This window comes from Tachysurus vachellii, chromosome 13 (genome assembly GCF_030014155.1).
Source record: "Tachysurus vachellii isolate PV-2020 chromosome 13, HZAU_Pvac_v1, whole genome shotgun sequence".
Classification (NCBI taxonomy): Eukaryota; Metazoa; Chordata; class Actinopteri; order Siluriformes; family Bagridae; genus Tachysurus; species Tachysurus vachellii.
The window spans coordinates 16,725,557-16,738,724 of NC_083472.1; positions in this window are offsets into that span (position 1 = coordinate 16,725,557).

Genomic DNA, 13,168 nt, shown 5'->3' on the forward strand with positions numbered 1-13,168 from the left:
GAACCTTCTGTCATGGCTATCCTCTATGTCTTGCTGTTTTGTGAAATAGTGGGGAAAGCTTACCAAGAAGAGAAATTCAGTCACTATGTGTATATCTATAAGATTATTCTCAAATTATAAATCATATTTTGTTGTTGCAATTATATCAATATGCAGTATTGCAGGAAAATAGAAATACACAGAACAACTGGTAGTATAACCGTAGCCAATGTCATATGCACTACTTTTAAACTCTGCTGTATGTGGACACCTGACTGTCACATCCATGCTTGTCATCACATTCTCTGCAAAAGTGTAGGTATTAATATACAGTTGGTCCATTATTTGTCTTTACATTAAAACTTTCCTATAGTTTTTTTTATATGGATGTGTAAATTTGCTTATTCACCAAGTTGGGCACTGATGTAGTCAGTATTCAGCATTCCAGTCCGTCCCAAATGTGTTCAGTGGGGTTGAGGTCAAGGATCTGTGCAACTCACTTGAGTTCTTCCACTCCAACCTTAACAAACCATGCCTTCATGGTTGCTACAGCATTCAAAAACATTCTAAACTAGTGTGTGATTCTAAATAATGGCAGCATTTGAGGAAGAGCTACATATGGGATTGATGGTCATGCTTTTGGCCATTAGTGAACTGGTTATGAATTATTGGATTAATTATTGTTATTGTTATTTAAGGTCGGGTTTGGCATGGATGTTTTTATTCTTGCACAAACAGAGCTGCTTATTATTGCATTTCTGCCCATCACATCTATTCTTCATGCCTATTCTTTTCACATGAACAGAACAGACTCGGTCTTAATAACCAGTCTATTGTGCATGATCCCTGGTATATGATGGATACATGACCTATGAGCAGAATTCGTTTTTTCTTTCTTATACTAACAAAGATCAAACTCATGATGTATGATCAAACTCTTTATGTAACACTTTATGTACACTTTATGTACACATGTAAAACATTATGTACACTTTGATGACAGCATGTACTGTTGATTAAATTAAAGTATTAAAAATGAAACTTTATTGTTATTATTCATATTCCTACATTGAATGCAAGAAAGCCTTTAATTTATCATTTAATCTACCTCAGATAACAGTATTATTTTTACTATTTTCTTACAGTGTATACTCTAATGTGTAACAGAGTTGAAATTTTAAAATAGAACTAACAAACTAACAAAAATGTGTATATATATATATATATATATATATATATATATATATATATATATATATATATATATATATATATATATATATATATATATATATATATGTATATATATATATATATATATACATATATATATATATATATATATATATATATATATATATATATGTATATGTATATATGTATATGACTTACGGGAAGGGATGATTTTAAGCATAATATTATACATAATACATAATATTACATTATACGATTCACACATATAGGATTCACACATTGATGCAAAAAAATAATAATATTGTAATATAAAGTGTCTGTATGGTGAGTGGGGACAGGTTACAATGCTGCTTTCTAAGTGCTATAAAACAGTTTTATTAATGCTTTATTAAAGGCATTTATCTGAAACATATACATAATTTATAAAAAGGACATCTATATGTAAAATGTCTTTTAGTTTTATTTTAAATGTAATGTTTATAAAAATAATATCAGTGTGACGCGATTCATCATAAAATATCATAAAACACAATGATTCCTTTTACAAAACGAGTTTCTGTGGATCTATATCCATATCATCTCCATATCTTATCAGCAGTCATATCTTTTGAATACAAAATAATATACACTATAAGACCTGACATTTGAGTTTGAAGTAAGGTGTAAGGTGATTATAGTCCGTGTGTGAGAAGGAATGTGTAATGCTCACTGTGCAGTGTGTAAGTTTACTTTAGTCATGTTTAAAGAGTCTATTTAGTTAGCTATACAGTATCATAGATTTCTGAAAATGCTAAAAACCCATTTAGACAATAAGAGAAATAAATTCATTGTCTAGATCAAACCTTTTTAATTTAGTCACTTTTAATTTTGTCACATTAATGTTGATCAATTCATTAAATAATTCATGTCATTTAGAATGTTGTGGTTCACCACAAGCTTCCATCATCCTTCTGAGTAACAAAAATCAAATGTGTGTGAGTGCTGTCTTTGATTTAAAATTAATTAGGTAGAAATTAGTAGACTGTATTTAAGATTGGAGATAGAATAATTTTATTACATCTGAAATAAATGCATTAAATATTAGTGCATAGATAGATATTGTGTATAAAGTGTATATGCATATGTATAACGTATACATTTTTGAAGATCATCATCTGTCTGATAAAATATTCAAACAATGTGTCACAATGTTTCAGTTTAGATTTCTAGCTCATGTTGGAACAGCAGGTATCTCTTTCATTCTGAAATGCATAAGCAGAAAATATTGTGCTACAGTAAATGATTCTGTTAAACAGGGACATTTTTACCGGAATAAAATTAAGCCATATAGCAAAATCAGACTTTTTTTACTTGCTAGAAAATTTTTATACATATATAAATTTTTATACCTATTAGTCGATGCAATGGGTCTTATGGAGTATTTTATCTCCTTGCCGTGAAAATGGCTGGGAATTATTTACCATTCACACACTCTCATTTGTTTATTCCTGTAAGTTACTTTCTCTGAGAAAGACCCTGACTAAGAACTGAATCTTAAGCTCTCTGAGGTGGACCAGGGAGGCCCCAGATGTCATAAGATTGATATCAGGAAGCATGCAGTGAAAGCCTGGTGTCTTTTATTGTTTGTTTTCATGGAAGTCCAGGTTTGGAGGGATTTGTTTTCCTGGAAGATGAATTCCCAGTGGAGGACCTGGAGCCACAGTCCACCAGTTCATTGCTAGTTTAGCCGTTGGTGTTAAATACCATAAATTATCTTGGCTTTTTTTTTTGAGTCATATTGCAACATTTTGCCAACCGTACTGTAACTGCAATTAACGGGATTTAATGGATTACAAACAATAACAAGGGCCAATTATTTGCAAACCTCTGCACAAAGAAAAGATTCTTTGTTTAAGCAATACAGAGTTCCATAAAATGGAAATCATTCAGCAGGAAAACAGTGCAGGCATTTTTTTATGCATGTAAATGTACACTTGGGCATGTGATTCAGTTCATCCACTACCTCATGTAAAGCAAGTTGTGTAGTGTTTTACGTACTTTATGAACCATGAAATAAACAATGTCAGGATCTTTCATTAGGCCATGTTGCTGTCGAGTCCAATACAGCTGTCTCTGAAATATTGTTTACAGAAACCAGATGCAGATATTTACTTTATAAGCAAATCTGCTTTAGCTTGTTTACTGGGAAAAATAAAAATCAACATGTGTAAATTCCTGTGTGTGAGTGTGTGTGTGTGTGTGTGTGTGTGTGTGTGTGTGTGTGTGTGTGTGTGTGTGTGTGTGTGTGTGCGTAAACAGGTTAGCAGAGATTATATTTGAAAGATAAAAAGTTATTGATGATTCATTGGAGGATTTTTGGAATCCTTATTCAGATTATCTGCTGTTATTAAATGTGTTAGGGATGGGGTTTTTTTGCTGTTGTATTTTTGAAGACACAGAATGAAGTAGTGAGTTTAGCAAAGAATATAAATTAATGCTATCTATGATTGACAGTCCTGTGATTAAACCCTAACGCTTCCATAACATTAGGAGTGACTGATAAGGCACCTATGAATTGTAACCTCAGTGTTTTAAAGTGTTATAGCTTTTCTGTTGTTTAGTATTCAGATTAAATATAGCATGATATCAGTAGGTCTTGGTTTGTATTTGAAAATACTTAAAATTGTATAAATCATGAATATAGCTGAGTATTTGCTTTGTAATGATTTAACAGTTTACAATATAATGTATTGCTCAACCTTATTACTTCCATTGTGGAATTTTTAGACAGACATTAGTTTGTAGCCTTTCTATGTACTGTAATATCATGACCAGCCATCACTGGATCTGGTTCTTTGTAAGAGAGACTGATCAGATGCTATGGACACTGAAGTACATTCCTTGGGGATGCATTAATCATTTTTTCAACACAGACACCTTGTAACCATTTCGGTACAGCAGGTCCTCTATTTGCACTCAGTTCTTGCTGCCCACAAAGTCCACAAGGTTCTCCTTTTCTAACTCTAGCAGGACAGTATGTATGATTGTTTGGATGTTACTGTATTTAATGCTTGGATTCTAAACACCATGCCACAGACCACCATTCCCAAGCTGTCTACATTTGCACACATAGTTTCAGCCTGACAACATCTTTAAAAGCTGAGCTTGAACCAACCCATGAGCTTGTAAAGGCTGACATTTTGGGGTTTGTCTGTGATTCAGCAATGCGCCTTGGGTTTAGCCAACATTCTTTGTTCAGGTTGATTTGATTATCAATGCAGGTTCACGTCCTTAGATTTGAGTCAGAATGAAAGTGGGGATAACCTACAATAAAGCAGGAACGTTCACACAATAGCCTATAGGCTTTTATTTTTTCTCACTTTTTTAAGACAGTTCCTTATGAGAAATGTAACAGTAAATAGTTTTTTTGTCAAAATTATATTTTCAAAGTAAATGTTAAATCTTATTTACCCAATCCACTTTATACTGCCAGTGTGTTTTCTAGTCCTGGGGTGTTATGTGTTATCAGAACCAGCCAGATAAAAGTTTCTCATCTGCTGGGCAAATTAATTCATCTTTTGGAAAAAAAGAGCTTATGATTTTCCAGTAGGACATGAAAAAAACAATAAATGAAAGACAATATTTGTTTACCTATGGCATGTTACTCCATTTCATCTGTATTCCAATAATACAATTTTGAACATCCCTATCCTAAGCTAAAGCACAAGCTTTTTTTTTGGCTAATAAGATGCATCGCTGGGAACGTGGCCAAATACAAAACTGTCCAGTTTCCTGTAGTGGCCTTTGTGTATTTAAAGGGATGTTTGTATATGCTGCAAGGCTGATTGGGATTTGGGATAGAGACACTTGACCTCCATCTCTGCTTTTTGGTTTGGTACATAGGGTATAAGGTTGTGTGTGTGTGTGTGTGTGTGTGTGTGTGTGTGTGTGTGTGTGTGTGTGTGAGAGAGAGAGAGAGAGAGAGAGAGAGAGAGAGAGAGAGAGAAAGAGAGAGAGAGAGAGAGAAAGAGGTAGTGATCTGAGGAGAGAGATCTCAAATGTATGAAGCTGAAACAATGAGAGAGTTGACCCATGTGTCTCTTGCTTACAAGATAAATTACAGCAGTTTTATACATAGATAGATTACTAAAGCCTGACAAGGTGTATAAACAAATCGTGACAAAGTACAGCTGTATATTTACACAATATCCTGCAAAATTTTGGTAAGCATGTGGATGGATGGAAGAGATCGATAGACAGAGAGAGAGAGAGACAGAGAATGTGTTTGTGTTAGTATACAATCCAGGTGTAGAGATCTAGACACAACAGCTGGTCAACAGCCTTTGCGCTCACTATTTAAACATGTTTCAGCATACACTTGCAGATTTGGGATTATTCAACAAAGTTGTTTTATAACAATGTGATCTTAGTCTGTGAACAATTGTTATTGCAGTAATATTCCTTCCATTTGGTTTAATCCTTGTTGTTTTTCCATTTGACATCCCAGACATTGCTCCAGTGATTTCAAAAGACTACCAGGGTGACAGCTGAGATGGTGATAATTAGGGGAGGCCGAGACATGGGTTTTAGCCTGAGTTCCATAACCATTTGTGCAGAGTATTTAATTTGAAAATAAAGCAGGACACCAGCTGTTCTTGGGTTCAGTTTACAGAAAGCTTTAGGAGCTTCCCAACAGATGTGCAAATTGCTGGTGTAGAGAAAGCACAGGAGAAGACAGACAGACAACCTCATGAAACACTAGTTCTGTGGGTCAGAGACTGAGGTAAGCTTCCCAAGTGCCACACAGTATCCTGTCTGTCAATATGTTAGTTTTGTTTTAGCCAATTTATTAAATGTTGAGCTGTAGATGACAACATGAAATCCTTGCACAGGATTTTTCCCAGCTCTGATCACTGCTCCCTGAACATTAATTTACTAAATGTCCATCTTATTAGAAATGTCAACATTCCCACCAACTTCTTATGCTATGTGTTTTATTATTTTTTGCATACCTGGATGATGACACTTCTTTTAGAATTTAAGAGTGGGGCTAATGGATTCTAATGGATTTCTAATGGACTTCTGTTGAATCTATTTTCCTTAAAACATTCATCAGATGGAAAACATCTTTTTGTATGAACACAGTTACTGCAGTAAGCAAGAGAACCTGGGGTGTGTCAATTTGCAGAATATCAACCCAGGTTTTTGCTAAATAACGGATTCATTTTGTATTCTTTTTACAACAATGAAAAGCAAACAATACTCAGTACAGATAATCTTTATTTAGATATGATACATTGCTGAGCTAATGCTTTCAAATTTAACAAACTACATTTGGGAGGTGGCTGACTTACTTTTCCAGTGTTCTGTTTCCTCTGCTGTTCTGATCAGCCTGACTAGACCAGAGTGGGTATTTATAACCTGCCAAGGCCCATCTCCTCTGTTCCCTGTTGTTGAGGGTAGCTCTCTTTTCCTGTCATTCAGACCTGATCCCTGACCTGCCCAAGGATGGTGAATTGTATGAAAACAATTGCATGTACCATGCATTTTAAAGACATTGGCAGTCAGTCCTTAGATGACTCATTTCTATTAAGTAAGTGTAAATGTCTTGATGCCTTCATATGTCTATGAAGGCATCAAGAGTTTGTCCTCCAGATACCATAATACCTACTCAAACATCTGAAATGGGCTCATCTGGTCACAGAGGTCTGATGTTTGATGCGAATATTAATTAAATCTCTTGTATCCATGATTTTATGCATTGTTGACTGGCTGACTGATTGGACAACTGGATATGTGACCAGGTGTACAGGTGTGTGTGTGTGTGTGTGTGTGTGTGTGTGTGTGTGTGTGTGTGTGTGTGTGTGTGTGTGTGTGTGTGTGTGTGTGTGTGTGCGTGTGTGTGTGCGTGTGTGCGTGTGTGTTCGTGTATGTGTGTGTTTAAATGTACTCCCTATTTTGCCCTCACATGATGCAGCCCCGTGTCTAGTCATAACAGGGCAGCTGTATTTAGTGAAAAGGATATGAGTAACATGAGGAAACCTAGTGGGCCTACCCTTCCCTCAATGCTGAGTACAGCTTTTCCCCTTCCCTTTATATGCACTAGATCTTCACCTCCTTCCCACCCAGCAGGAGCCCAGGCTCACACTGCTTACAAAGTTACAGATGTGTGTTGTGTTGTTAATTACAGGCCAGTGACTATCCAGTAGGTGCTGCATCTTATACAATACAAAAATGTAGCAAATTTTACTCTAGTTTTTGGCCATTCATCAAACATGTGACAGACAATATGACTATATTCATCTCTGGATGACAAATAAATGTTTCCCTGGTCATCATGATCACTTGAGTAATACAATCTATAAATACAAACCTACACATCATACATACAGTATGTACACACTTTTGTTTGACTGTGCAAAACAAAACAGACAAAAGTGTAACAAAAAACATTTTAGCTGAGTCTGCACTATCTATGAATACTAACCACTCATTATTGTGAAAAATAATCCTGAAAATAAACTAACCATTTTTCTCTCAAATTGAAAGCACAACAAATGTTAGGGCTGTAGTATGAACAGCATAGTCAAAGTGAACAAAAAGATGTGTCTTTAGGGTGTGCACTACTTAAGACGTTAGCATACCACACCACTTAGGCTACTATTGTCAGGTTCTAAGACAGCATAAAGAGAAAACCGTGATTCTACCCAGGACCCTCCCCCAAGCCCTCGCTTTAATGGATTTGTTCCGGGAACTCATGAACAATTCCCACTCTGTGGTGGCCAAGCTAATTGGCATGGTAACCTAGCAGCAAGGACAGAATGGACAAGTACACTAACTCCATAGCTCTTGGTTCCTGGAGGCCACTTAAAGATCAGACATGTTCATCTTTAATTATTTATTCATGTAATTCAATTTATTTTGTGACTTTGTGAATTTTATAAAATACATTTCACAAATTCCCTTCAAATGAGCTGGGAATATTCCTGAAACTCAGTCAGCAGTCAACAAAGCAGTTAAAATGATTTAAATACCTAAATGTTTTGGGATTATTGAGATTTAGATTAAACCCATTCAGTTCACATGACTAACCCCATAGGATAATATCTCTACAATACATATAACAACTCAACATTTGAGTAAAGTTCAAAATGCTTTACTACTGTCAACACTGTAACAATGTTAAAGAAAAAAAAAACTCTTTATATAAAAAAAAAATATATAAAGAAGAGTAATAATCCATTTTTAAAAAATAAAGTTTTGATGTTTCAGGTCACTACATGCAGTCATATACTACACATGCAGAGTCACATACTACATGCAGAGTCATATACTACACATGTAGAGTCATATACTGTACTACATCCAGAGTCATATGCTACACATGCAGGGTCATATACTACACATGCAGAGTCATATACTACATGCAGATTCATATACTACACATGTAGAGTCATATACTACATGCAGAGTCATATACTACACATACAACAGAGTCACATACTACATGCAGAGTCATATACTACACATGCAGAGTCACATACTACACATGCAGAGTCATATACTACATGCAGAGTCACATACTACACATACAACAGAGTCACATACTACATGCAGAGTCATATACTACACATGCAGAGTCACATACTACATGCAGAGTCATATACTACACATGCAGAGTCATATACTACATCCAGAGTCATATACTACACATGCAGGTTCATATACTACATCCAGAGTCATATATTACACATACTACAGAGTCACATACTACATGCAGAGTCATATACTACACATACTACAGAGTCACATACTACATACAGTCATATACTAAACATGCAGATTCATATACTACACATACTACAGTCACATACTACATGCAGGGTCATATATTACACATACTACAGAGTCACATACTACTGTACATACAGAGTTATATACTACACGTGCAGATTCATATACTACACATACTACAGAGTCACATACTACATGCAGAGTCATATACTACACATACTACAGAGTCACATACTACATGCAGAGTCATAGATATGGATATATAGATATGTATTAATAAAGGTACTGAACATCTTTACAGGACTCTCTGAGGTACAAGCCTTTACATCATATTTGCTTATTTGCTGTTTGTGTGTTTAGCAGAAATCACAAATCCCTCTGCTCACTTGCTCATCCTGTTATTTTTTTTAGTTGATCTTGAAAAAGTGCTCCCTCTTTCCTCTTGGAGTTCATCCTTCACATCATCCCCTAAGGCCAAGGAAGACCTTGTGAGAACTGTGAGTTTAATAGGTCATCTTGGGTTTCAGAAAATCATGACAGTTTATTATCGTACTTCCTTTCTTTTCAACCTGCCAACTTAGTTCACAAGCCACTGCATGATTCTGGTCCACACATCTGATACACAGTTTTGTTGTTGTAGAAGAGACTGAATTAGAATGTGGGGACCATAAATTACAGGCAAGGATCTTGAAACTTGTGTTGAACTTCCAGTTGTCCAGTAGAGGGCAGGATGGGCAAACATTTTTAAGTCACATTAGCAGTTCACATTCTTTTAGCAAGTATTTTATGATTCAAAGAGCATCAACCCCTCGTTCTTTGCACTGTACAAGGAAATGTTTTCTGGATTGTATTCCCTGGCATGCATTCAAACTAAAATGTGAAAAGCAACTGCTTTATGTAGTTAGAGATTACTGGACCATGAAACTAGAAGGTAAAGGATAAAATTGCATGAATGCTTACAGGTGATCAGGAAATTTTACTTCTTTGGATTTAACTTCTACAGTGTTTGCTGATATTTTTATATTTGCTGATATAATTAATATTATTGTATAGCTTTCTGATGGTATGATGGTTCTGTTAGTATGTGAATTGTTTCAAGCTTGATGTTCCAAAGAGCATTCTTTGGGTCCCTTTGATTCTGAATCACACTTTGTGTGAGAGTAGGTAATAATCAGAAAGCTCTACAATAATATTAATAATGGATTGCAGCGTTAGTAATATTGCAGACTTGCTACTTATCTAAATAACACAACATTAAAGAGCACTTTAGTCTGAAGAAACAGCACCACTCTTTTTTATTGTTAGGAAAAAAGGGCAGGGCAAACCAGGAAATAGTTCTCTCTTTTGAGATTTGTGGTAAACGCAGATAATAGCAGCTAATTGTTACTCAATTCGGATGCATTTTCTTATAAGTTCATTCATCACCAGTGCTCCTCATCACTCCAGCCTTATTACAAGCAACCCAGAAACTGACCCAACTTTCTTCACTGAATTTCAGCCTTTTCATTATCTCCAATGTCTTACAGTATGTACTATACAGTGATGATCTAGTCATACCTCACTGAGTGTTCATATATAGTATGTTAACAATTTTTATAAATATTCTATATCTATAAAGGAAATGTTTGTAATGACTTCTCAATATACTTATGTTGATATTTCAGAAATGTAACATTCTATCAGGTCGTGAAAACATTTGTTTTATTGTGATAATTATGAGATGAGGTTTAAGATTATTGCAATAACTATGAAATTAAATGTGAATCCCTGACTTTTGAGACTTTACTTAACAGCATTTTGTTGTTTCATTGGGTGTTCTTCTATACACATTATGCCTAAACCTTTGATGAGCAGCATTGAGTCATAGGACTATTTCTAATTCTAAATGAATTGGAATATTTCTTTTAAAGTCATTAGCATCTCAAAGAAACTGGATGAGTCACACTGTTGTTTTTTGTTGAAGGTTGTTCTGGTCTGAGTGAATATGTTTCATCTTGGTGCCTATAGTGTTGTAATCTGAGCTTTGTATAGTTTTCTCATTTACTTTGAAGCAGGTCTCACCGGTCCCTGCATGATGCACTGTGATGCACTGTGTGTTCTGACACCTTCTGACACATCGTCTTCAGCAATTTGCTCTACACTAGATATTTAATCAAATTGTATTGGGTGTCGATGACCCAGTCACTGCTTCACAAGTTGGACATCCTTGGGCGACTTTTGATAGCTACTATCCGCTGAACACCAGAAACCAACTGTTTTAGAGACGCTCTGACCCAGTTGTGTAGACATCAAAATCAGGCCCTTGTCAAAGTTGCTCGGTTTTCCTGTTTTCAACACATCAGCCTTAAGAATAAACTATTTATTTGCTGCCCCTTGAAATGTACCACTGTAACAAGATTATCAGTGTTATCTACTTCACATATACTGTAGTTGGTTTTAAATTAATGTCTTATCATTATAAACAAGCATATTTTGCTCAATTTTTCCTTGTTGCTCTTTCATCTGCTCCCTGTTCACAGCAGATCATCTGATCCATATATTTGATTTGGCACAGGTTTTTATGTCAGGTGCCCTTCCTGACACAACGCTCCCATTTTATCCAGGCTTAGGACAAACACTGAGAGTTAACCCCTCAGTGGCAGGGTTAGTTCCAGGGTTAGGGTTAGGGTAATATAGTATGGAAATTTAAATCCATGACAAGTAACATACTGCCTTAATCAGGATGTGTGCAAGCAAGTTACAAAAGGAAGCACTGTAATTAGATATTAATCTCTGAGAGTGGTTTCAGCTGTCTGCACAGGAAATTTGTCTGATTCACCTCTACAAAAGAAATGTTCCTGCTAAAGTATTATGTAAAAGTTTAATGAATATTGTAGTGTATTACTACTGATGTTCTGTTGGTTGTTATACTGGGTGCAATGCTTGCTACATGCTGTTTTTGCACACTTTTTGCTCTTTGCACATGTTATCTCACATTTCAGTTGCTTGCTGTTTTGCACAACCATTTACAATATCTCAGGTAACTGCTGCTATAACACTGTGTTCATTCCAGTATTTCTGCACACGCAATATTGTTTGAACATACAGTATTTACACTGTTCGGTGCTGTCTCTGTTTCTGTTTATTGTCTTTTGTGTATTGTCTTGTAATTTTTTGTTTGCACTGTTTTGTCTGTCTTGTTTGTCTTGTCCTACACTGTTTACACCAGGTTGTACAGTTGCACTATATGTGGCTAGGACTACTTACTTAAGTCGTTAGCTCTGTCTTTGTTTTATGTAACACCATGGCCCTGGAGAAAAGTTGTCTCATTTCACTGTGTACTGCAAAAGCTATATATGGTTGAAATGACAATAACAGCTTCTTGACTTGACTCTTGACATTTTGTGGATGCCTAGTTAAACTTGAATCGGTTGGAGATCAATCATGACATCTCTGTAAAATGTCTACAGAGGTTTATGGACAAACCATGGACCTGTAATTGTTCCTGTAGTTGTAATTGTTGTTTGGAATTGTATGCTAAACCAAGAGTTAATTCATTTTCATTTTCTACCGCTTATCCGAACTACCTTGGGTCACGGGGAGCCTGTGCCTATCTCAGGCGTCTTTGGGCATCAAGGCAGGATACACCCTGGACGGAGTGCCAACCCATCGCAGGGCACACACACACTCATTCACTTACGCAATCACCCACTATGGACAATTTTCCAGAGATGCCAGTCAACCTACCATGCATGTCTTTGGACCGGGGGAGGAAACCGGAGTACCCGGAGGAAACCCCCGAGGCACGGGGAGAACATGCAAACTCCACACACACAAGGCGGAGGCGGGAATCGAACCCCCAACCCTGGAGGTGTGAGGCGAACGTGCTAACCACTAAGCCACCGTGCCCCCTAAACCAAGAGTTTTGTGTTCAAATTTAATTGCTTCATTCATATGTACACATGAGGAGTATATGATAACATCTCTTCTAAGCTTTAGGTTTGAGTTGGGTAAGAAAGGAATAAAAAGTTATGGGACATGCAGGAAAATATTCATTAATTGGGTGGTGTGATGAATTTGTATGTAATGAGGAGGCACCAGAATCCATATGCAGGATATAACTGAGCTTTTAATGGAGATTAGGCGCAAACAATCAAAACCGAGAGACAGACTTGTAGTCGACCATAACAGCAATCAGCATGGCAGACAAAACAGACAAGGGCAAGGCTAAAGATAACATAAA